The 23,944-nt window shown below is 35.9% G+C and overlaps 1 pseudogene; it reads right to left on the bottom strand.

Moving 5' to 3' along the window:
• Positions 1 to 7,550: 7,550 nt before the first annotated feature.
• LOC115272436 lies at positions 7,551 to 17,104 on the bottom strand (annotated as a pseudogene).
• Positions 17,105 to 23,944: the final 6,840 nt, after the last annotated feature.

The raw sequence follows: 23,944 nt of genomic DNA, 5'->3' as shown, positions 1-23,944 counted from the left end.
CATTGTGAATATAGTTACAATATTGTAATAGATACTTCAAAATTGCTAAGAGACTACATATTTAATGTTCTCACTGCAAAAAAAAATTACATGATTGAATGCAGGTATTAGTAATGCTATGGGGGAATTCATTCCAATATATAAATGTATGAAAAAGACACTGCATTTCACAAACTTACAGATCTAAGAAATTAAGTAAAATGATGCCCCTGAGGTTGTGAGAATAGCAGTCTTGGGGAGCACTCTGTATTGGCCCTGTTCTGAGTGACATTTTATAATTGATGAATTATTGCAGGATGCTGACAAGCACAGACGTTTGTGTGTTGTTGAAGTCTAATTTTGATTATAATATAAATAATGTATTCTTGCTCTATACTTTGCCTGATTGGAGTTAATTTATTTCTTTTAAAGAATGCAGTGAATGTCAAATCTGTGTGTTCAATTAATAATTTGTGTTACTTAAGAACTTTCTTTTCCAAACTCATTTTCTCATCAGATGCTTCTCTCCCTCCTGGGAAGACAAATTTCTTCAGGTTGCACTCAGTGTAGAAAGAACCTAAATTTACCTGCTTAAGCTTAACCGTCCCTGTGGACCAGTTAGTCTAACTTCCCTTCAAAGTTTTCCATTAAAATCTGAGCCTTGGTGATTACATTATTATTACAAATTGGATGATTACCATCCTAAAGGGATTCACAGTTAATTGAACAACTGTCAGTTGGAATTTAAGACATGAGAGACAAGCAAGTGGGGAGAAAAAAAATCTGTGAATACATGACTTCCCTGATGCCCCTGAGCTTCTACATGTAATCCTATAAAGGCAGCAGTCTACTTATAAAGTCCTGTCTTTAGAAAATAGGTGTATTGCCCTGGGCACCAGGGTGGCTCAGTTGGTTAAGTGTTTGACTTTGGCGAGGGTCATGATCTCACAGTTAGTGGGCTTGAGCCCTGTTCTGGGCTCTGCATTGGCAGTATAGAGCCTGCTTGGGATTCTCTCTCTTGCTCTCTCTCGCTGCCCCTCTCTCATTTGCTGCTTTCTCTAAAACAAAACAAAACAAAACAAAACAAAAAACCTCAAATAAAATAAAATGAAGTAGGATAAAATAAAATAATAAAATAAAATAAAAATAAAATAAATAAAATAGTGAATGGCTCTGAATCATAGGCCACAATGAGAAAGTTTCATGGATGATATGGCAGCAGGAAAATCAGGTTCACTAAGCCCACTTGTTTCTTTAAACAGGACTTGGAGTGCCTATGGATTGATTAAACATCTTTGCTTTTGTTCAACTACAAAAGATATAATTATTCATTGAAATATTTTACGAGAGTTTTCCCATTGATTTTTTGAAAATAGGCTGGATTTATTGTGTATAAAACATTTCTAGGGATACAATTTTATAATAACATTCTGAAATGTCTTCTAATGTAAAATTGAATAGACCTTGTTTTTGGAAAGTATCTTTGATGTGTAATATACCTATGGAGAACACATAAATGATAAATATAGTGTTAGATAAATTAAAAACAACAACTAAAAACACCTGTATAACCATGACTCAGTCCAAGAATGGGAACATGACAGAATCAACAAGACTTCTACCCACTCCCTTTTAAATTGTTAATCATTTAGCCCAAGGAGTAAATATTTTCTTGACTTTTATCATGATAGATCAGGTTAGTATATTGTTTAATCAGGCTTATGTGGATGCTTACAGTATGTGCTGCTTCATCCAACAACAAACTTGGACAATCCATTCATGATATTTTCTCAGTCTCAGTACACTTATTCTCATTATTGAATAGTACTCTTTGTACAAAAATATCATTATTTATCTACTTTAATGTTGATAGGCAATTGAGTTTTCTTTTTTCCAATACAGAAAATGCTAGTTTGAACATTTTTGTATTTCCTTTGGGACATATATAACATCAGACATATAAGACCAGGATTTGGAAATGTGTGCACACACATGTCTGGGTAGAATTTAGATTTAAGGGGCGCCTGGGTGGCTCAGTTGGTTAAGGCTCCGACTTCGGCTCAGGTCAGATCTCACATTTGTGGGTTCTAGCCCCGCGTGGGGCTCTGTGCTGACAGCTAGCTCAGAACCTGGAGCCTGTTTCCAGTTCTGTGTCTCCTTCTCTCTCTGCCCCTCCCCCTCTCATGCTCTGTCTCTCTCTGTATCAAAAATAAATAAAACATTAAAAAAAAAAAGAATTTAGATTTAATAAATATCATCATACTGTTTTCCAAAGAAGCATGTACGGGGCGCCTGGGTGGCTCAGTCGGTTAAGCCAAAGAAGCATGCCAATCTATATTTCTACCATCACACTCTCAGTGTATGAGTCCTCTGGCTGTTCCCTGTCCTTGCCGACACTTAATGCTCTCTGTTATTTTAATATTAGCCATTATGTAGAATATGTGGTTTCCTGATGACTAATAAAGTGGGTATCTGCTATAATTAAGTGTCTCTTAAAGTCAAAATGCCAGAACAGAAGGAAAGTTAAATAAGTCCAGCTTCATGGTATTGGGGTTTCTGCAACTCATGCTACCTATCCTTATCACCACCCTTATTTGGAGTCAAATGGGTCTACTGATGTAATCTAGTCCTTTGGTATGAATATATTGCCACCCATCTGTTATTCTTTTTAAATCTTCCCACAGATAGAAGTAGGCTTGTGCACTATTCATTGATAGAATCAAATCATAGATAAAGAATATGGTACCTGGAACATACACTAAAGATTGTCCCATTGAAACCCCTCTTTTGACAGCGTGGTGCTGAGACCCTAAGAGGAAAAGTGATTTGTTAAAGATCACATTTATAGTGAATTGGGAGTAGATTCATACCCAACTTTTTGCTGCTTCTCCAGTTCATAGTATTTTTCAAAGGAGGATCTCAAACTAGGTTAAATTTGCTGCCTCTAAAGGCAGTCAGTTAAGTAATGAGTATTAGTACTGTGTTAGCAGATTTTGCAAGGCTGTTCACAGTATAGAAATAATTCCTTGTGTCATTGCACGTACACTTTAATCTGCTTATGTTTAAAGATACCAGTGTCTCTGCAGAAATAAGGAACTAAGATGAAGGAACGGACATGTGTTTACATGCGGACATTGATAATGCCTTCCTGGGACAGTTACATTTGCTGGCAACAGGTGGTGGATGTACTATGAGAAGCATATGAGTTACAGATATAGACTGTGAAGGAAATGGTTAGGATTGGATTACACAAGTTATATAAGATATTTTGATACTAAGTTTCTCTGAATTTCTGTGGAAAATCAAGACAGAAATCTTTTGCAGGATTAGCCCAAGCCCCTAGTTCAGACTTGAATTCCCCAGTTTCCATTAAGCTGTTACTCATCTCCCACTCTTACAAATTTAGGCACAAGGATTTGGCAAATTTTATAGATCAGTTGACTCCATTTTTAGACACTCTTTTATTGAGCTTATGATGTCACATTTAGCAGACTTAACATTTCTTTATTTTTTAATGTTTATTTAATATTTAGAAAGAGAGTACAGGCAGGGGAGGGGCAGAGAGAAAGGGACACAAAGGATCTGAAGGGGGCTCTGCACTGACACCAGAGAGCCTGATGCGAGGCTCAAACTCACAAACTTTGAGATCCTGATTTGAGCCAAAGTAGGATTCTTAATTGACTTAGCCACCCAGGTGCCCCACATTTCATTCTTTTTAGTTCACATGTTAGACTTAGATGTGCTTATAAGAGTCACGATGTAGATCAAATCTGAGCTTATATACTTTATAGTTGTCTTAGGGAAGGGCAATGTGCTAGTAGATGGCATCTTTGTGTTTCTAAGATTGACACTTATCTGTGCTTGGGCTTTGGCCTGATTAAGTCACACTCCTGTCATGCTGCACTTCATAAAAGAACTTGATAGGTAAAATGTCCAAATAGCATTGCTATTGGAGGAGGAGATACTTTGACTAAAGAAAGCATCCCCCACTGTTTTATTGGTTTGTTTTTTTCTACCTCTATACCTCCCTCTCCAATGTCTCAGAATATCAGAAAGAATATTATCCTGAACAGCAGAGGAGTCTCACTCTCCGACTTGGTCTTTACTAGCAATCTGATGTGTTTTCACCAAAGCCTTCCACAATGGCACCTAGGTAGTCCTAGCCATTGAGTGAGTTTTAGCTTATGGAATTGTAGCAAGCATTTAAGAGTGTCCCTGATTCTTGTATGGTCCATCAACTACATGCCCTTGTCTCTGCTTACTAAACCTGATACTTCAGCGATTTTGATGCAGGCAGGTCACATCCGAGGATCCAGAAGGAAGTCCCAGGGGGTCAGCTAAGAGAGTCCTTGGCTTAACACAGAAAATCAATCAAACCTGAGCCAGCAGAATGTGAAAGCAGAGTTTACTGAAGATATATAGAGAGATACAGATGGAGCAGCCAAGATACTTGAAAAGGAACAGAGGGAGTCTCATCTTTGCTTGGGGTCTGGGATTTTTCTTGGCAATTGTGGTCTGCTGCACGTGTCTTCTCAGGCATCCAGGAGCTGGTGAGAACAAGGATGGGGTGAAGGTTTTTCATAAATCACTCATTGTATGAAACCAAGGGGCTTGGCCTTGAGATAGAGCCAGGGTTCTGGAGTAGGCATATGATAGCTCTACTCAGTCATTCCTTAGATATAATCTACTGTGCTGGAAGACCAAAGATATCTCTGTCCCTTACAAGGGGCACATATGCTATTTACATTACAAGGTGTGTGTAGATGGAGTGGGGTGCAGGTGCTAACATGAATGGAAGCTGGAAAAGAGGCAAAGGGGAAAAAAGAAACAGTTTTTCCTCTTGTGGGGTCACTTCCAATTTCCTGTGTCAATATGATCATCCACAAACTGGAGCAGAACCAGATTAAGTTGCCAAATACCTTGTAAAACCCAGATAAGAGTTCTTTGGTTTAATTATTTTCCAAGTAACTTATATGCCTTTAAGTTCCCCTTACATTTAACATACATAACTACTTTATGTGCTTACATATATAATACAAATATGTATTGAAGGCAATACTTGACCTCAGCAATCCTTTCTTTTGCTTCCCATGAATAATCATTCAATAAAAATGAACTTCTTTGGATGTCTTTCATTTTTTTATTACCCAGATGCTTTAGAGGTGCTTGAGTAAAGAGATAAAAACACACAGATTAAACTCTGAGTATTCATTTCCCCACATTGAAGGTAATGATTTAGGAAACAGAGTCATGGATTCAACAAAGTTCCCAGGCTCAGGGTGGTATGGGAACCAAGCTTAGCAAGTGCTGGAGGGAAATAAACCCCCTTGAGGAAGTGACTGAGTTGTGAATGGCAGCACTATAACTCAGCCACTTTGGTTTTCTTTAATTCCACAGAAATGATATGGTCCTGTTCCCTTGGGGACCCTCTAGTTGCTGATCTATTCGCATAGAATCCTTTCTTTACCTCCCTCATCTCTCAGCTAATTCTTACTTATCTTTTCATTTAGACTCATTGTCTGAATTTGAAATAATTACTTTTCAACTTCTGTTTTGCTTTGGGTCACAAATAAATGCCCAGAGACTGAGTTTGCCTTTGCCAGCAATGTATTTAATGTAGGTTCACTGTGGGAGTTTGACTAGGCAATGGCGTACACAATAATGTCTTTTAATAAGCCAATCAAGGAATAATGTACTCCAGTGAATGATAGATTAATCACACTGGTGCTCCAAGCTGGTGGAGATGAAATGAAGGGAGTTCAAATTTATTGAAATGCACCTTTATCGGAGTTGGTTCTCAGGAGAGACAGTTCAACCTATCTTGAGCTGATGTCCACCAGTGCAGAAGTAGAAGTTCCCTGTTGCTAGAACACATTGATAGGGAATAACAGAATCATTTATCATGTGCATCATGGACAGGGTATCTTCTTCACAGACTGCTGCTACCTGGCCATTGACTTCTGCCACTGCCTGTGGAAGAGTCACTATTACCAGGCAGAAGCTTATTGAACCAAGGTCATTGGAGAGATGTTTTTAATTAAATTTAATTAAAAATTTTTGTTGTTGATTGTAGTTGACATGCAATGTTATATTAGGCTCTGGAGTGCAGCATAGTGACATGACTACTCGGTGCTCGCAGTGAGTGTGGTCATCACATATCGCCAATGCTAGTATTACAATATGAATGGCTATATTATCTATGAGGTAGTTTTCCATCTCTGTGACTTATTTATAACTGGAAGTTTGTACCTCTTAATCCTCTTCACCAATTTTGCACACCTTCCCCACCTACCTCCCTTCTGATAAACACTAGTTTGTTCTCTGAATTTATGAATTTTCCCCCTTCTTTTTGATTGCTTATTTATTTGTTGGTTTTCTGGGTTTTTTTGTTTGTTTGTTTGTTTTTTGTTTTTTGTTTTTTGTTTTTTTTTTTTAGGATTCTGCATGTACGTGAAATCATACAGTATCTTTTTTTCCCTGTCTGACTTACGTCACTTAGCATAATGCCTTCTAGGACTGTCCATGTTGTTTCAAATGGCAAAACCTCATTCTGTTTTATGGCTGAATAATATTTCATTGTGTATATACACCACACCTTCTTTATCCATTCACTTATTATTGGACACTTGCTTTCATACCTTGGTTGCTGTAAATAATGCTGAAATATACAGAGAAGTACATATTGTAGCCTTGCTCAGACAGAACACTCTCAAGTGGTCCTCATAAGAATCAATATTTATAGTCTAAGTGCTGTTTTGCCATAGTTTATTCTTCATGTGTCTTTATTAATAAGTTCCAAGTAGGGCATCTCAGCAGTTGAGCTACTAAGTTATTACCTATAAAAACAGATGAGAGGTGGTGGTGATGGTGGAGGGCACTTAAGGGGAAGAGCACTGGGTGTTGTATGGAAAACAATTTGACAATAAAATATTATGGGAAAAAAATAAAATCTATTTTAAAAGAAGAAAAAAAACAGATGAGATAACAAAATCTTGAAAAACCTATTTCATCCATATATCAAAACAGCCTTATTTTTAAAAACAATTTTATTTTGTGATAAACGAATGGGTTTGAAGTCATCTCAAACAACAATTTCCTTCTCTATATTTGAAAAATGTTTAGTTTTTCTTTTTTACATTATTGGTAATTACAGTTTTATAAATAATTTGAACATTACTTCATTATAATTGTCATTTCCTTTAGGCAATGAGATTTATTAATAAACAAATTGCTGGATTCATCATGAAATTCAAAGCACAGAAAGGAACTTAGGAAATACTCAATAACATTTAGAAAATTAAATTCATGCACAAATGAAAGATTGAAGACAAAAACTTGGCAAACTAGGAATCTGCAAATTTCCCACAAATAGGGAGTACTGATATAATTTCAAGACATAAAATGAAGCATGGGATATTTAGGGAATGACACATTTTTTTTCATGGCTGGTACATGGTATAAATACTTATTGAATCACACCATTATAGTCAAAACAATTTTAATTTCCATGATTTATAGTCTAAGATTGTGAGAAAAAATGCATACATGTAAAGTTTTCAATGAAATCACTTTCAATTTTCAAGTTTTTTCAGAGCCTCTTTCATATCTTTCTTTCTTAGGCTATAAATCAGTGGGTTTAACATGGGAATCACAAGGGAATTAAACAATGAGGTCATTTTGTCTTGATTAAGAGAATAGGAAGAACTTGGCCGGAAATACATGAAAAACAGGGTTCCCTGGAAAATGGCAATAGCAGTTAAGTGGGAGGTGCAGGTGGAGAAAGCTTTGAACCTTCCCTCAGTGGAGTGGATCTTTATCACCACTAGGATGATATAACAATAAGATACAAAAAGGCCTGAAAGAGTAATCAGCTCAATGAAGCCGAAAATGGTGAAGATCACTAACTCGGTAAACTTGTGTATCTGATCAAGATATCAAAAGGAGAGGTGGGACATCACAGAAGACGTGGTTGATCACATTTGACCCACAGAAACATAAGCAAAATATTAATATTGTATTTACAGAAGTATCCACAATATTTACCATGTAAAACCCGCCAAAAGCAGGAAGCACACTCTGCTGGACATGCTGACTGTATGGAGCAAGGGGTTGCTGATGGCCCTGTACCGATCAACGGCCATCACTGCCAACAGTAGGCATTCAGCATCTACAAAAGTACAAAAGTACAAAGGTATTGAAGAGCACAGCCATAGAAGGGAATGGACTTGTTCTTGGCAATGAAGCCTACCACATCCGGGGTCCAATTGTTGTAGAAGAATAGAGGTCACTGAAGGAGAGGTGGCTCAGGAAGAAATACATTGGTGTGTGAAGGCTGGGGATCCGAGGTTTGCAACAAGAATGATGACGTAAACAATTACAAATGTGATAAATTAGGGTCACTTTAATTCCAGGGTTATTGCTAATTCCCAAGAGAAGGAATTCACAGAAGAGCAAAATGCTACTGAATGATTAAGAAATGGTAGAGCAAAGCTTTTAACTTTTCTTGACACTCAGAAAAGTATTATCTGTAAATCAAAAAGGATTTTTTAAAACACATTATATTCTTTATAGTCTTAACCTTAAGACAGTAGTCCAAAGTTTCATGGTTATATTGCTGGTAAGAGTTAAAGTGTTTGGGTTAGAATTTAGAGAATGATTGATTCTAAATTTGGATATTGTCCACAGGGTATATGATTTATGTGTACTCTCATGGCTTTGTATCAGCAGTCAGTCATTACTGGTCAAGTATAATATGCAAGTAACACCTCAATTAGCAACAAAGTTTGAATATGAATTTTCATATTTTAGATATAAATATCTCATTGGGGCACCTGATGGCTCAGTCAGTTAGGCATCTCACTTCGGCTAAGGTCACAATCTCACAATTTGTGAGTTTGAGTCCTGAACTGGGCTTTGTGCTGATGGCTCAGAGCCTGGAGCATGCTTCAGATTCTGTGTCTCCCTCTCTTCTTGTCCTTACTTGATCACACTCTCTCTCTTCTCTCAAAAATTAAAAAAAAATTAAAAACTTAAAAATATGGATGTCTAATTGACCATAAAATGATTACATTTATGGAGTTCTTCAAGAATCGTAATTTGTTTGTGATGCCTGGGTGGTACAGTGGGTTGAGCATAGGACTCTTGCTTTTGGCTCAGGTCAGGATCTCATGGTCTTGTAATTGAGCACAGAGGTGAGCTCTATAGGGACAGTGTGCAATGTGCTTTGGATCCTCTCTTTCCCTCACTATCTGCCCCTTCCCCACTTACAAGCCTGTGCACACTTCTCTCAAAATAAATAATAAGCATTAAAAAAAGGGAAGCATAATTTATTTAAGACTTATTAAATTCAGAAACAATGAACGTATCTTTGATTTAAGAATAATGGACAATATGTTTGTGACTTTCCACCCACATTGTTTTTAGTGTTTATAGAGACATTAGATATATCTTAATAAACTTTGTCTCATAATATATTACTACTTTACCACATTTATATTATTTACATGTAAGACATTTCTATTAACCAGAAAAAAAGATTATTAAAAATAGGTAGATACAGCAGAATTTACCAATACATTTCCATATCTTTGGATTTAAAAATTGACTTGTTTGAAATAAATAGGGAAATAAGAGTAATAAGAATAAATTTGATTTATAGGCATCCGTGTATGTGTGAGTGTGTCTGCATATACCTGTCTTTCTGTTGATATATGAAAACTGGAATATGGGTAATAACTGAAATTATTGCAGATTTCAGTAAATATGATATGTGGTTCATATGGGTTGAATTTACACAAATTAGTATTTGTGTAGTGATATCTTAACTATTACTGGTAAAAAAATTGACAAAAATCTTAAGTTTGCATATTCTTTCCATTTGTAAAACACTTCATATATATATGTATGTACATACATATATATACGCACATGTATATAAACATATATATGGATACAAATAAGTAAAATTGCTTATTTAATACTCAAGATGAATCTAATTCACCTTGCTTATGCTTCAATGAGAAATGCCTCTTTTTTTTGCCATTTGATTGCAGATTATTAACCGAAGGAAATAAGTAACAAAATCATTTATGCTTTTTGAAATATTTGATTCCTTATTTTTCCAAATATAAGCATTTTTTTCTTGATTCTTTAAATTTAGTAACTCAGAAACCTCCCTGTGATGTGCAAACCTTTCTGTGTGGCCCTTGATAGGTGAACGCTATAAACAGATTGCATTTATACTGCATTTATTTTTACTCAGTGTCATTTGGGATTTAAATCTCTCAAGCCTCTGTACTCATGCTTCTATATTACACAACTGTGATTAATTTGATTTCTAGTTCTGTATTTTACCCCCTGAATGTTGCAACAATTTTCTCAAAGGCTGAATTTATTTATTTATTTATTGCAAAGGCTGAATTTAAATTCTTCGCTGTTGCATCAAATGGATCATAGTTAGGAAGGTAAAATGATTTTTAGAGTATGATTCACTGTCACCTTGAGTCTGTATCATCTTCCTCCAATAAAATCAGACTTCTAATGAAACTCATATAGACCTCCTACTTAACTACTTTATCTGTTAATTACTTTCTATCCCCTTAAATATATTAATTTAATACGTTTGAATGATTTTATGGCTAGTATGTGTGTTCTGAAGTGAGCACAGGGTGTGTCAGTCAGTTAAGTGTCTGACTCCTGGTGTTGGCTCAGGTCAAGATTTCATGATTCATGAGTTCAAGCCCCACATCAGGCTCCATGCTGCTGGTGTGGAGCCTGCTTGGGATTCTCTTTCCTCCCCTCCCCCTCTCTGTGCCCTTCCCCTGCTGTTCACACTCTCTTTCAAAATAAAAACATAAATTTTTAAACAGTATTTTGTGACCATCACATCCACTATACATAGCATACTTTTTCTTGCATTATCTTTATTCTTTTCAGATATGTATTTTTTACATTATAAACTCTTTCCTAATAATTGCTGCACTTGGCTAATTTGTGTTTATCCTGTACCCCTTGCACCAGCACTTGTATAAATTGAAATTTTGTTCCTAAGTATTTTAAGTGGTTAGGCTTTAGGTGATAAACAAATAGTTGGAATAAAGAGAGGTTTTTTTTTTGGACTGTTTCAACTAATATAGATCATAAGTACATGTGTGCATGGGAAAGGTTTAAGAAAAAACAAGGCTCTTTTTGTTTCTTTTTTCTATATTCAAATTTGTATTTAAATTCTACTTGGTTAACACACAGTGCAATATTAGTTTCAGGAGTAGAGTTCACTGATTCATCACTTACATACAACACCCAGTGTTAATCCCAAGTGCCCCCCATTTTTCTTAAATTTTAAAAAATATTTATTTTTGAGAGGTAGAGTATGAGCAGGGGAGGGGAAGAGAGAGAGGGAGACACAGAATTCAAAGCAGGCTCCAGGGTCTGAGCTGTCAGCACAGACCTTGATGCAGGACTGAACTTCTGAACCATGAGATCATTACCTGAGCCAAAGTTGGACGCTCAACCAACTGAGCCACTGAGGCGCCCTTATAAGTGCCCTCCTTAATACCCATCATCCATCTAGCCAATCCCCACCCATCTCCCTTCATCAAACCTGTTTGTTTTCTACAGTTAAGTGTCTCTTATCATTTGCCTCCATCTCAGTTTTTTTCTTATTTTATTTTACCTTTCCTTCCTCAATGTTCATCTGTTATGTTTAATTCCACATAGGAGTGAATTCATGTAGTATTTTTATTTCCTGATTTACTTTGCTTAGCATTATACTCTCCAGTTCTGTCTAAATCATTGTAAATGGTAAAATTTTTATTGTTTTTGATGGCTGAGTAATATCCCATTGTGTGTGTGTGTGTGTGTGTGTGTGTGTGTGTATACCACATCTTTATCCACTAGTAAATGGACATTTGTACTCTTTGTTCTTTCCATATTTTGACTATTGCTGATAGCACAGCTATAATCATTGGGGTGCATGTGCCCCTTTGAATCAATATTTTCCCAACTTTTGGGTAAATATCTAGTAGTGCAATTGCTGGATCATAGAGTAGTTCTATTTTTAGAGTTTTGAGGGAACTTCACACTGTTTGGTAGAATGGCTGCACCAGGTTGCATTTCTACCAGCACTGTTAGAGGGTTCCCCTTTCTCTGTATTCTCACTAACATCTATTGTTTCCTGAGTTGTTAAAATAGCCAATCTGACAGGTGTGATGTGCTATCTCTTCATGGATTTGATTTGTATTTCTCTGATGATGAGTAATATTGAGCACTTTTTCATATATTTATTAGCCATTTGTATGTCTTCTATGAAGAAATGTCTATTCGTGTCTTCTGTCCATTTCTTAACTGTCCATTTCTTAATTACTGAGTTTGATAAGGTCTTTATAGATTTTTACACTAGCCCTTTATTCGATATGTCATTTGTAAATATCTTCTCCCATTCTGTAGGTTGCCTTTTAGTTTTGTGAATACTTTCCTTCAAAGTGCAGAAGATTTTTGTCTTGATGACTAGTAAACAATTCTAAAATTTGTAAGGATCCACAAAAGACCTGAATAGCCAAAGTAAAGTTGGAAAAAAAAAAGATTCTATTGTTTCTTAAAATTTTTGTTTACTTTTATTTATTGTAATTTTTACAAAGTTGGGAAGTATTGGACTGTAATTTTGTGTCCTCTCCAAATCCCTTCCAATTACTATGATGTAATGCTCAATGACCTCTGAACCTTTGCATGTCCTCTTTGTCCCTGGCACCGTTGATGTCCATAAGCAGTAACCAGAGCTAATCAATTCTTCACATTGACCTGACTGGTACAATCTTTCATCTACCTATTCCTCCTTTCACTAATGTGAAATTCAAGTATCTTTGCAATTAGTGCATTCCATTCTGTGTGTGCTTGCCAGTAATACCAAAAATTCATTCACACACACATACATATTTAATTTGAATACATGAAAACTTAATAACAAAAGAATGAGAAAATGAGAATTTTCAAGGTTCTATAGTTGATTGATGGTAGTTGTGTCTAATCAAAGATGATTTCAAATTCTTTGACATTTGATATCATGAACACATGATATCTTTACTCCTTCCTATTAAATTGGCTGGACTTTGACTGTTTTGATGAATATAGCATGGAAGAAATAATTATCTTTCTCAGATCAGCTTTTAAGTGGTGTATACTTTTTACAAATATAATTATTTTAATGAGGTTAATAGTAATCAAAACTGGAAACAAAGAGATGTTCACAAATAAGGGAATAAATAGATTAAGAACATTATATAATCATGAAAAAAATACATTGGTACCCTTTGTATTGGTGTAGAAGGATTTGCAAAAGACTACAGTTAATTGGGAAATTTAACATGCAATGAATTATACAGTATTATACACTATTTTATGGAAAGCCAATGATGATCATATATTTACTAATGAATGCACATGATGAGAAAATAAGAAAATAAAAAAGAGATGCATACTGAAGGTGAATATGTAGAATGAAGTAATGAAGCAAAAAATTATCCACTAAGGAAATAAAATTAAAAAATAGATAAAATATTCTCATTAAAATTTTATATATGTGTGTGTAGTGTGTGTGTGTGTGTGTGTGTGTGTGTGTGTGTTCATGTAATTCCATTAGGGTATTATGTCCTAGTTTTACTGTGATACAATTGACATATAACGTTGTGTAGTTTTTTCTGCTTTCTGATACTTTGTATAGGATTAGTAACTAAAACCTATAAAGAAATTATCAAACTCAGCACCCAAAAAATAAATAATTCAGTTAATAAATGGGCAGAAGACGTAGACATTTTCTAAAGAAGACTAACAGACACTTGAAAAGATGCTCAACATCACTCATCATCAAGGAAATACAAATCAAAACTCACACCTGTCAGGATGGCTAAAATGAACAACACAGGAAACAGCAGATGTTGTTGAGGATGTGGAGGGAAGCAATCCCTTTCACACTGTTGGTATGAATGCAAACAGTTAAAAATAGAATTACTCTATGAGCCAGTAATTGCACTACTAAGTATTTATTCAAAAGATACAAAAATACTGATTCAAAGGGATACATGATTCCAATGTTTATAGCAGCAGCATCAACAATAACCAAATTATACAAAGACCCCAAATGTCCATCAATTAATGAATTGATAAAGAAGGTGTGGTGTGGACACACACACACACACACACACACACATGCACACACACACGCACACACACACACACACACACACACTATGTAGTATTAGCCATCAAAAGAATGAAATCTTACCCTTTGCAATAACGTGGATGGATCTAGAGAGTACGGTGCTAAGTGAAATAATTCATCAGAGAAAGACATAATACTGTATGATTTCACTCATATGTTAATTTAAGAAACAAAACAGGAACATAGAAGGAAAGAAAAAGAGAGAGAAGGAAGCAAGCCATAAGATAATCTTAACAATAGAGAACAAATCGAAGGTTGATGGACGGGCGGATGGGCTAAATGGGTGATGGGTATGGAGGAGGGCACTTATTGGGATGAGCACTGGGTGTTATACGTAAGTGATGAATCACTGAATTCTACTCCTGAAACCAATATTACACTCGATGTTAACTAACTAGAAGGTAAACAAAAATTGGGGGAAAAAAAGTAAATTTGTGTTGTACCACTATGTTTTTACAAAAGACTTACATTTGTACTTGCTTTTGCTAACTTGCCTGATGTGTAGGAGTCACTTAGCTAGTTTCGCGATTTCATTCCAAAGGGATTGTAACATGTGGAGCTATTCATTTGCTGGGTCCATGGGAAGCGGGGTGTTGGGGCCTCTTATTTCACCATATTTAAAGACTTCCCCTTGGCCCTGATAAGCAGCTCTTTGGCACCAGTCTTTGGGGATGTGTGAGAAGAATGCAACGTAAGAGAGGCTGAGATGAGGATTGAAGTGGACAGGCTAGAATACATAAAGCCTCTTAATGTGGTGTTTCCTTATGCAAAATACCAAGATAGTCATCATAGGCCATCTGCCAAACTTTCTGTTTGAGTCATGATTCCTTAAAAAATATTTTTTAGAATGTGTTATTCAATTTCATAACTTCAGAGATAGGAGACTCACAATTAATTGAATCAGTCAATTCTATTTTTGTAATTCCATTTTTAGGGCTTAAATGTCTTATTCTCCAGTTAAAAACCACTAGATCTGATCAAATAGCCAATACGTAGATCAACCAGCTTTTAGATGTTATCCTATATTGCTGCCATAAGGGAAAGAGGTGGATTAATCTGATTCTAGGTTTACACACTCTAAATTAGTAGTAATCCACTGATACCCCTTTCTTCTTGAACAAGGTATTTCAAACAATGTTTTCTACCATGCTGCTACTCATTAGCAAACAGTTCCATAAAAGTACGTGTTAATTGGAAAAATATCATGTAGGTGGAAACCCTTGAAACCTCTTATAAAAAATAAAATAAAATTCTCCATAGTTTTTTTTCAGCATGATACTCTGTGAGAAGTCACAGCATCCCATAAATGTTCCTTTGAAAACCTGGGAGTCTCCTTGGGCTTTAGTTCCATTCTGAACTGTTTTCACACAAAGGCATTTTGCAATAGAAGCTAGAAAATAGAAGACATTCAGAGTTTTTAACCTCTACAATGGTAATGGTTAATTAAGAGTGTCTTTGAGTCTTACATGGTCCCTCAAATATATGTCAGCTATATGTTCTCTCGCTATGCGGATTCAGTTCTTTTATTATCAGAAACTAGAGCAAAGACAGATGAAACAGATAAAGAGCAAGAAAGAATATGGTATGTGGTTTATATATGTAACCATTAGGGTATTCTTTCTATTCTGCTTAATAATTGGCAGGAATATCATTTATAGCCATTTCTATCACTCTCTGTCTCACACACACAAGCAGATAGATAGATGATAGCTAGCTAGCTCTGCATATGAATCTATATCTCTCTGTCACTTTCTCTCTCTTATATCTGAATTCAAGTCAAACATATTTTGGGCCATATTTAACAGATGGTGATAGCTTTTAAAATTAAAAAATATGCATTAAAGACAACCTCACCATAAAACACTTATTCTGAGTTCCTATGTTTATTATAAAAATAATATGGGTCTGTGTTTAACTGGAGAAAAGTCTACCTGAACAAAAATGACTAATAATGTGTTACTGGTTTTTGTAATAAGAATATACCATCTTTGTTCAATAGCTGTTAGGACTTACATCTCTAAAGTCGATCTTAATTCACTATGCAGTAAAAATGTATGGTTAATTAAGCTTTTCTCCACACAAAAAAAGGACACGATTTTGTTTACCAGAGGCGAATATTTTTATTTTTATGAAAAATAACTAGGGAAAATTAAATATAAATAACCACAAAAATATATTAATATCTACAACTGAACTAGAGATGTTTTTCTTAGATGCAAGAAGGACACACTGACTCTCTTTTCCCCTCTAAAAGATGAGATTAAATGTCCCAGGCGAAAAGTGCCTTTCCTGTACCAGGAGGGACAGAGACATCCTTATCACCAGGAAATGTCAGATTCGAAAAGGCTGTATTGAGAAAACTTATTACTTCTTTACTAATTTACTCGCCAAAGTCCAAACTTCTCTGACTTTCCAGTTCTTCATGACTGTATTTTTTCTTTGTGTAAAATGTATAAAAGCTGCCTGCTTTGGTCCCTGTGTCTTGTATTTCTATGAGTTCCAAGCATATGAAATTAAATGTTTTTCTCCTGTTAGTCTGTTTTATGCCAATTTAATTTAATTATTAGACCAGCCAGAGAACGTGGGAAAAGTTTCCCTTCCCTATAATCTGCAATTCTTTATATCATAACTAACTTGAAAGGAATGAAAATGTGCACACATAATTTATCAGATGCTGTGTTTCTATTTGGAAATCCTTTGAAATGGACTTAAGGGAAGAAAGACCATTTTTCTCATATATTACTTCTTTGACTACTCTAAAATATCTCATATTTATTATGTTAGCTCATGTATTCTCAGTGATTATTAACAAGCTCCCCATACAGAGGCAGACATGGGCATCTGGAGTCTCACAGATACTAGGCTTTTCTGAACGCAATGCCCTTACTTTCGATAGATTCCTGATGTCCGCATCATGAAATAAATCCCTCTCCAGAAATAATTCTCCTGGCTAATCTCATGGAAAGCTAAAGTGTGTTTACTTTAAAGTCTCATTTGAAAATTAACAAAAACAGTGATGACAGATTCCCAGGATTCTAAGCAGCTGCAAGTTCCTCTAAATTGGTTCGCGAATGCGGCAGGATTACAGCCTGTGTGACTGATGGAGCATCACCAAATGGAGACATGATCCTTAGTGTAGAAAAACTGAACCCTTGAACATCACTAACTTTGGGGTGAAGAAAAAGTAATGTGGAAGGTGGCTGCATTGTGGGATTCCAGAGAGTAAACAGATAATATAGGAAATCAATGGCCTCTGAAGATGTGCTCTGTGGTAGCCCCAGGGGATACTCTGTTTGGTGGCCATGTTCTGAGTGACATTTTACAACATGCCGATTAAGACGGGACAGCTTGTTCCGGATCCACTGAATATCTACTGTACATAAATATCTCCAGAAAATGTATAATAATTACACCCATCAGCTGTATTTTCTGAGTCTTGATGCAGTTAATTTATTTGCTTCTAAACCAGTAAATGCAAAACTTAAGGGAGAAAGAAGGTAAAATGTGTTAGGCGTATGCTATCTTGTGTGCTTGGGTACTCCGGGTACTTTCCTGTTTAATCTGAAACTGTATGGGAGTTAGCACGGGCACAGGATTTCTTCTGTCATTTTTTTTTCTTTTATTAGTGTGTTGTTTTTGTTCCTTGCTTTCTATAAAGTTAGAACTCTCCACAATTAAATTAGTATACATTAAATTTGGGAAAAATGATTCTCAGTGACAATTTTCAATGCTTTCATATATTCCTTTATCATTCATTGTGTGATGGTCCCAGGACTAAGATACCCAAAGTATTGTGAGGCAAGGCTCAAACCATGTAACTAATTGTTACTAATTGCCCGCCAGTTAAAATTAAGAAACTGATGCATTTTTGTTACCTAAGGCATTTTCTGTCATTGTTTATTTCTTTGGTACATTTTTGGTGGATGTGGAATTGCCCTCAGTCCTTTCTTCTGATTCCTTTCAAATTAATTGTTCCCTTAGGTGCTCCCCTATGTAGAGGGATGCAATGAAAATCCCGCAGGTTCCATTTTGTTCAACCAGGACCTAACTTTAGGCCCTAAAACAAGGTTTCTCCTCAAGACTGTGTAAACTAACTTCCTTTCACTCTCCTCCTTCCCATGATTTAAACCTGAGCTTGTAGAGACACATTATTATTACAACTTAGATAGCCTAATGGATCTCAGCTTCCATTAAGAATGGCGTTATAAAGGGACACCTGGGTGGTGGTCCAGCATCAGACTCCTGATTTTGTCTCAAGGCATGATCTCTCAGTTTGTGAGTTCCAGCCCTGCGTTGGGCTCTGTGCTGACAGTGTTGAGTCTTCTTGGGATTCTCTCTCTCCTTCTCTCTCTGGCTCTCCCTTCCCCTTTCTCTTTCTTTCTCAAAGTAAATAAATAAACCTTGAAAAAGTAGTTAATTTTTTTTTTTAAAGAATGGAGCTATAGGGGCACCTGGTGGCTTAGTCAGTTAATCGTCTGAGTTTGGCTCAGGTCATGAGCCAGCATGGGGGCTCTGTGCTGACAGCTCCGAACCTGGAGCCTGCTTCAGATTCTGTGTCCTCCTCCCTCTCTGCTCCTCCCCTGCCTCTTTCTCTCTTTCTCAAATATAAAATAAAGCGTTAAAAAAGAATGGAGTTATAAATAACTGAAAAAAGAATTTTTAAGAGAAATTATATACATCAATTACAAGCGAGAAAAATTTATGTGTAATTAGGTGTTTCTGGGTCACCCTACTTGAGATGATACTCAAGAGGTACTATGTAGGCTACAGAGACCACATCCTTCCGAAAATAGTTGTCTGTCCTGAAACACGGAGTTTCATGACAAAGGGCTCCTGGCGGGATGCTGGTACCAAAGTACACTGAGTTTCCGTGCTGCAGGAGGAGAGGCGAAGTTCCCGTAGGTGGATTAACGGAGTCGTTCTGCAGGCAAGTCAGAATGTTTCATAACATGAAGACTGGGTACTGAAATATTCTGTGATATATGGGCATGACGTCAATTTTACAGATACATTATGAACACGTATTATGAACAAGGAACTATTAGATTAAAGAAATAACACCCTATGGTTGTTTACAATATAGTAGAAAATATGCTGGTTTTGGAAAATATATTTAGAGTCTAATATGTTTATAGAAAATTTTTGAGAAGGTATATTGCAGGTATTTTCAGAAACAAAAATTCCCTTCACTCCAAAAGAGAACATTACTAGCATCTTCAGAAATTATCCCTAGAATCGCTGCAAAGTGATGTCTGGTGAGATAGGTTGGTTTGTAAATTCTTAAAGTATTTAAGGCTTTCACACGTGTTTTTACCTTGCTTTTTTTACTCAGCCTTATGTTTGTGAAATTTATCTGTGGTGTTGCACGTGGAGGTAGTGCATTCATATGACTGCTGTGAAGTTTTCCAATGTGCAAACATGCCATGAAATAATGTATCTCACTCAGAGCAGGAGTCAGCAAACGAGCGCAGGCCAAGTTTCTTTGGACATGGAACACTCTTTCTATTAATATATGGTCTAAGACTGTTTTGGTAATACACAGACAATCCTAAGTGATTGTGACTAAGAATTTATGGCCTCAGCCCCTAAACTATTCAATATTTAACCCTTTAAGAAAAACTTTGTCAACTCTTGTGCTGTTGTGTTGATAAAAATCTAAGCTGTGTTCAGTTTGAAGCTAATGATAAATAATGCAATGAGGCATAGTTTCATACATGTCTTTGCCAGAAATATTCACTCATTTCATCTCAGTACAAATATGGGAATAGAATTTTTGGGTCATAAGGCATTTATATGTCCAACGTCAGTACATAAGCATACAGTTCTACAAAGTTAAATGCCAATTCTGCTTTCTACTGTTCATGTGTAAGAGCCACGACTGTTCCATATCCTCATCAATGGTTGGCATTTCGATTGTTTACATATTTTGCAATTCTGTAGGTGAATCATAATATACTACATTTAAGTATTAATTTTTACTCTCTTGAATACCAGTAAAGTTGGATATGCACTCTAAAAAGTGTCTATGAAATTCTGAATTTGCATAACTGGCCACTAAAAAGAATCATATTTATCAGTGTGTGGTCCTCTGAGATTTGTATTATCTACCTGGCTTCAAATTTAGGAAGAGGCAACCCAAAATTAGATGAATCAATCAATTCTATGTTTGGAATTCCATTTCTGGGGTTTAAAAGTACCTGTTTCTTAGTTCACACCTACTAGATCTGAAAAAACAGTTAATATGTAGATCAAATCAGCCTTCAGATGCTGGAAAATATGATGGCTGTCTTAACAGAGCAAGGCTGGTTAATCAGATTACATACTAAAACCCTCTAATTTTATTTTATTTTATTTTAATTTTTTATGCTTTTTATTCTATTTTTGAGAGACAGAGAGAGACAGCACAAGCAGGGGAGGGTCGGAGAGAGAGGGAGACACAGAATCTGAAGCAGGCTCCAGGCTCTGAGCTGTCAGCACAGAGCCCCATGCAGGGCTCGAACCCACGTACTATGAGATCATGACCTGAGTCAAAGCCAAACGCTTAACGACTGAGCCACGAGCCCCCAAATCCTCTAATTTTAAAGAGTAATCCATTCACACTCTATTTTTCTTGGACTTGTATACTTTAAACAATGCTTTATCCCATGCTGCTGCTCTTAATTTTAAAAGTGCCTGTGTTTATTGAGAAATTATGGAACAGATGGAGATCTTTAAAACCTTTTGTTAAAAAATAATTTTTTACAGGTTTTCTTTTCCATCAAATACCCAATGACAGGTCACCGTGTCCCACAAATGCCCTCTTCAAAAAACAAAAGAATTGTTTTTTCCACTCTAAAATGTTTATGCACAAAACTAAAAACAGCAGCTAGAAAATCTAAGAAATCCAGTGGCTTTTAGCTTCTACAATTGTAATGGGTAATTAAGAGTGTTTTGGGGTCTGAAACGGTTCTTTAAATATAAGGATATCCCCGTGTTATTTCAAAAAGCTTCTTTAATCATTAAAAATTAAACAGAGAAAGATGAAATAGACCAATATCAAGAACATACACACATGAATGATCTTTATTTCTAGTGTAACTAATATGTAGGTATGTACACATCCCATTACTTTATGTACTTTCTTAAAAGTTATAGAAAATAAAATGTATACTATACTATAATATATAGTATAATAATGCATTACAATATCATATTATATGTATATATTCTGGCCACATACTCTAAAGTTATTTAACTGTGCTACTAACTTCTAATAAACACTCAAAAATGTTGCCTGGTGTTTTAAATTTATCATTTATTTGTTTGTTTTTCCATTTTGTGTCCCAGACAATATGCAGGTACTTTGGATAATAGAAACAAAATGTTCAGTTCTTAACAAAGAATGCTTCCAATCACATATTAGAAGCAATGATTTTCTAAACAGAATGATATTAAAGCAGTGTTTAAGGGAAATGTTTTACTATGCGTTACAAAGAGGGACATTTATCCAGGATTGAGAAGTGAAAAGAAAGGAAGAAAATTTCCCTGGAGGATGGATAGAGGAGCTGAATTTTGAAAATTATAGCACAATGATGTCCAAAGCCTTTCCCGCTGCTCTTTATAACCTAACCATTTTGACTCGTTTTCTTCCCCCCCCCACCTTTCTTGGGATCAAATTGACATATAATATTGGGCATTTTTAAAGCGTACAATGTGTTTTGATACATGTATAATTGGTGAAATCATCATTGCTATAACATTAACAAACACATTTATTACCTTACATAGTTACCAATTTTATTGTGTTGGGAACATTTAAGAGAAAATTCTCAGCAAATTTCAATTATGCAATACAGTATTAATTGTGTTTACCATACCGTACATTACATTCCCAAAAACTTATGCAGCTTGTAACAGAAGTTTTGTATTATTTAACCAACATCTCTTCATTCTGTCCACTCTGCAAGCCCCTGGCAACCAAAATTCTACCCTCAGCTTTTATGAGGTCACCATTTTTAGATTCCACAAGCAAGTGAGATCATACTGTATTTGTCTGTCTCTGTCTGACTTATTTCACTTAGCATAATGCCCTCAAGGTCCATCCATGTTTTGGGGACCACAACTTCCTTACCTCTAAAAAGTAACGACTTGGCACCTCAAGACCTCTCTATCAGATACTCTGCCTGCTATTTACTTCTCTCAACTTGCATCTTTTGAGATCTGAGACTCAATATCTCCGGCCACTGGAGCCTTTCTTTTACACTAGATTTAGACATTTTCTTTGAATAAAGCCCCCTGCTTTTTACTTCATGATGAATTTGAAACTTATGAATTATTTGGTGCTTCGTTAAGTAATGTTGGTTGCTTTGAGTAGATTATAAGATTCATTAGTATACAAACTACTGGGCATGCCATGAAATACAAAGCACTTAAAGACTCAAGTTTACTTAGTAAGCACACACTCAATCTAAGTATAATTTATTAATGTCTGAATGAATGAATGAATGAATGAATGAATAAAAGCCTGGCAAAATGAGAAAGGTCAGAAAAACTTCCCACAAAGAAGGAGTACTGTAGATAAAATCTAGACCAATGATAAAGTATGTTATATTTAGGGAACTGCAATATTATTGAGACAGGGCTTCAAAACAAACTTACTTTATTCAATTAAAGCTTTTGAGACAACTTTATTTCTCTTCTGTTATGCAATATAATTTTATAAAAACAATAATCACAAAGTGTGTGTGTGATATTTAAAACCATTGTTTAATTTTCAGTTTATTTAGGGCCTCTTTCACATCTTTGTTCCGCAGGCTGTAAATCAGTGGGTTTAACATGGGAATCACAAGGGTGTAAAACAATGAGGTCATTTTGTCTTGATCAAGAGAGTAGGAAGAACTCGGCCGGAAATACATGTAGAGCAGTGTTCCCTGGAAAATGGCAAGAGCAGTTAAGTGGCCGGTGCAGGTGGAGAAAGCTTTGAACCTCCCCTCAGCAGAGTGGATCTTCAGCACAGATAGGATTATATAGCAATAAGAGACAAGGACTACTGAAATGGTACTCAGTTCGATGAAGCCAAAAATGGTGAATAATGCTAACTCATTGATATCTGTATTCGAGCAAGAAAGGAGGTAGAGTGGAGGTAAATCACAGAAGAAATGATTAATCTCATTCGATCCACAGAAACATAACCGGAATGTTAGTCCCGTGTGTATCAAAGCATCTGCCATTCCCAGCATGTAAACCCCGGCCATGAGCAGAGAGCACACTCTGCTGGACATGTTGACTGTGTAGAGCAAGGGGTTGCTGATGGCCTGGTACCGATCAAAGGCCATCACCGCCAGCAGGAGACACTCAGAATCAGCAAACATGCAGAAGGTCAAGAATTGTAGAGCACAGCCAATGAAGGGGATTGATTTGTTTTTGGCTAAAAGGTCTACCAACATTTTGGGTCCAATAGCTGTGGAATAACAGAGGTCACAGAAAGAGAGGTGCCTAAGGAAAAAGTACATAGGTGTGTGAAGCTGGGACTCTATTATAATTAAAATGATCATTCCAATATTTGCAAAAAGATCAATGAGATAAACAACAAGAAATGTTGTAAATAGAGTCACTTTCATCCCAGGGTTATTGGTAATTCCCAAGAAAATGAAATCAGTCAAGGATGAACAATTCCCTCCATCCATTCTTCTATATTCTTGTCTAAACTTTTGAGAAAATGATCAGGACAGTGATAGATATGTACGTAACTCTTCTGACAGCCACAAAATATCT

The sequence above is a fragment of the Suricata suricatta genome, chromosome 11 (assembly GCF_006229205.1).
Source record: "Suricata suricatta isolate VVHF042 chromosome 11, meerkat_22Aug2017_6uvM2_HiC, whole genome shotgun sequence".
Classification (NCBI taxonomy): domain Eukaryota; kingdom Metazoa; phylum Chordata; class Mammalia; order Carnivora; family Herpestidae; genus Suricata; species Suricata suricatta.
This window is presented reverse-complemented; position numbering and strand designations above follow the sequence as displayed.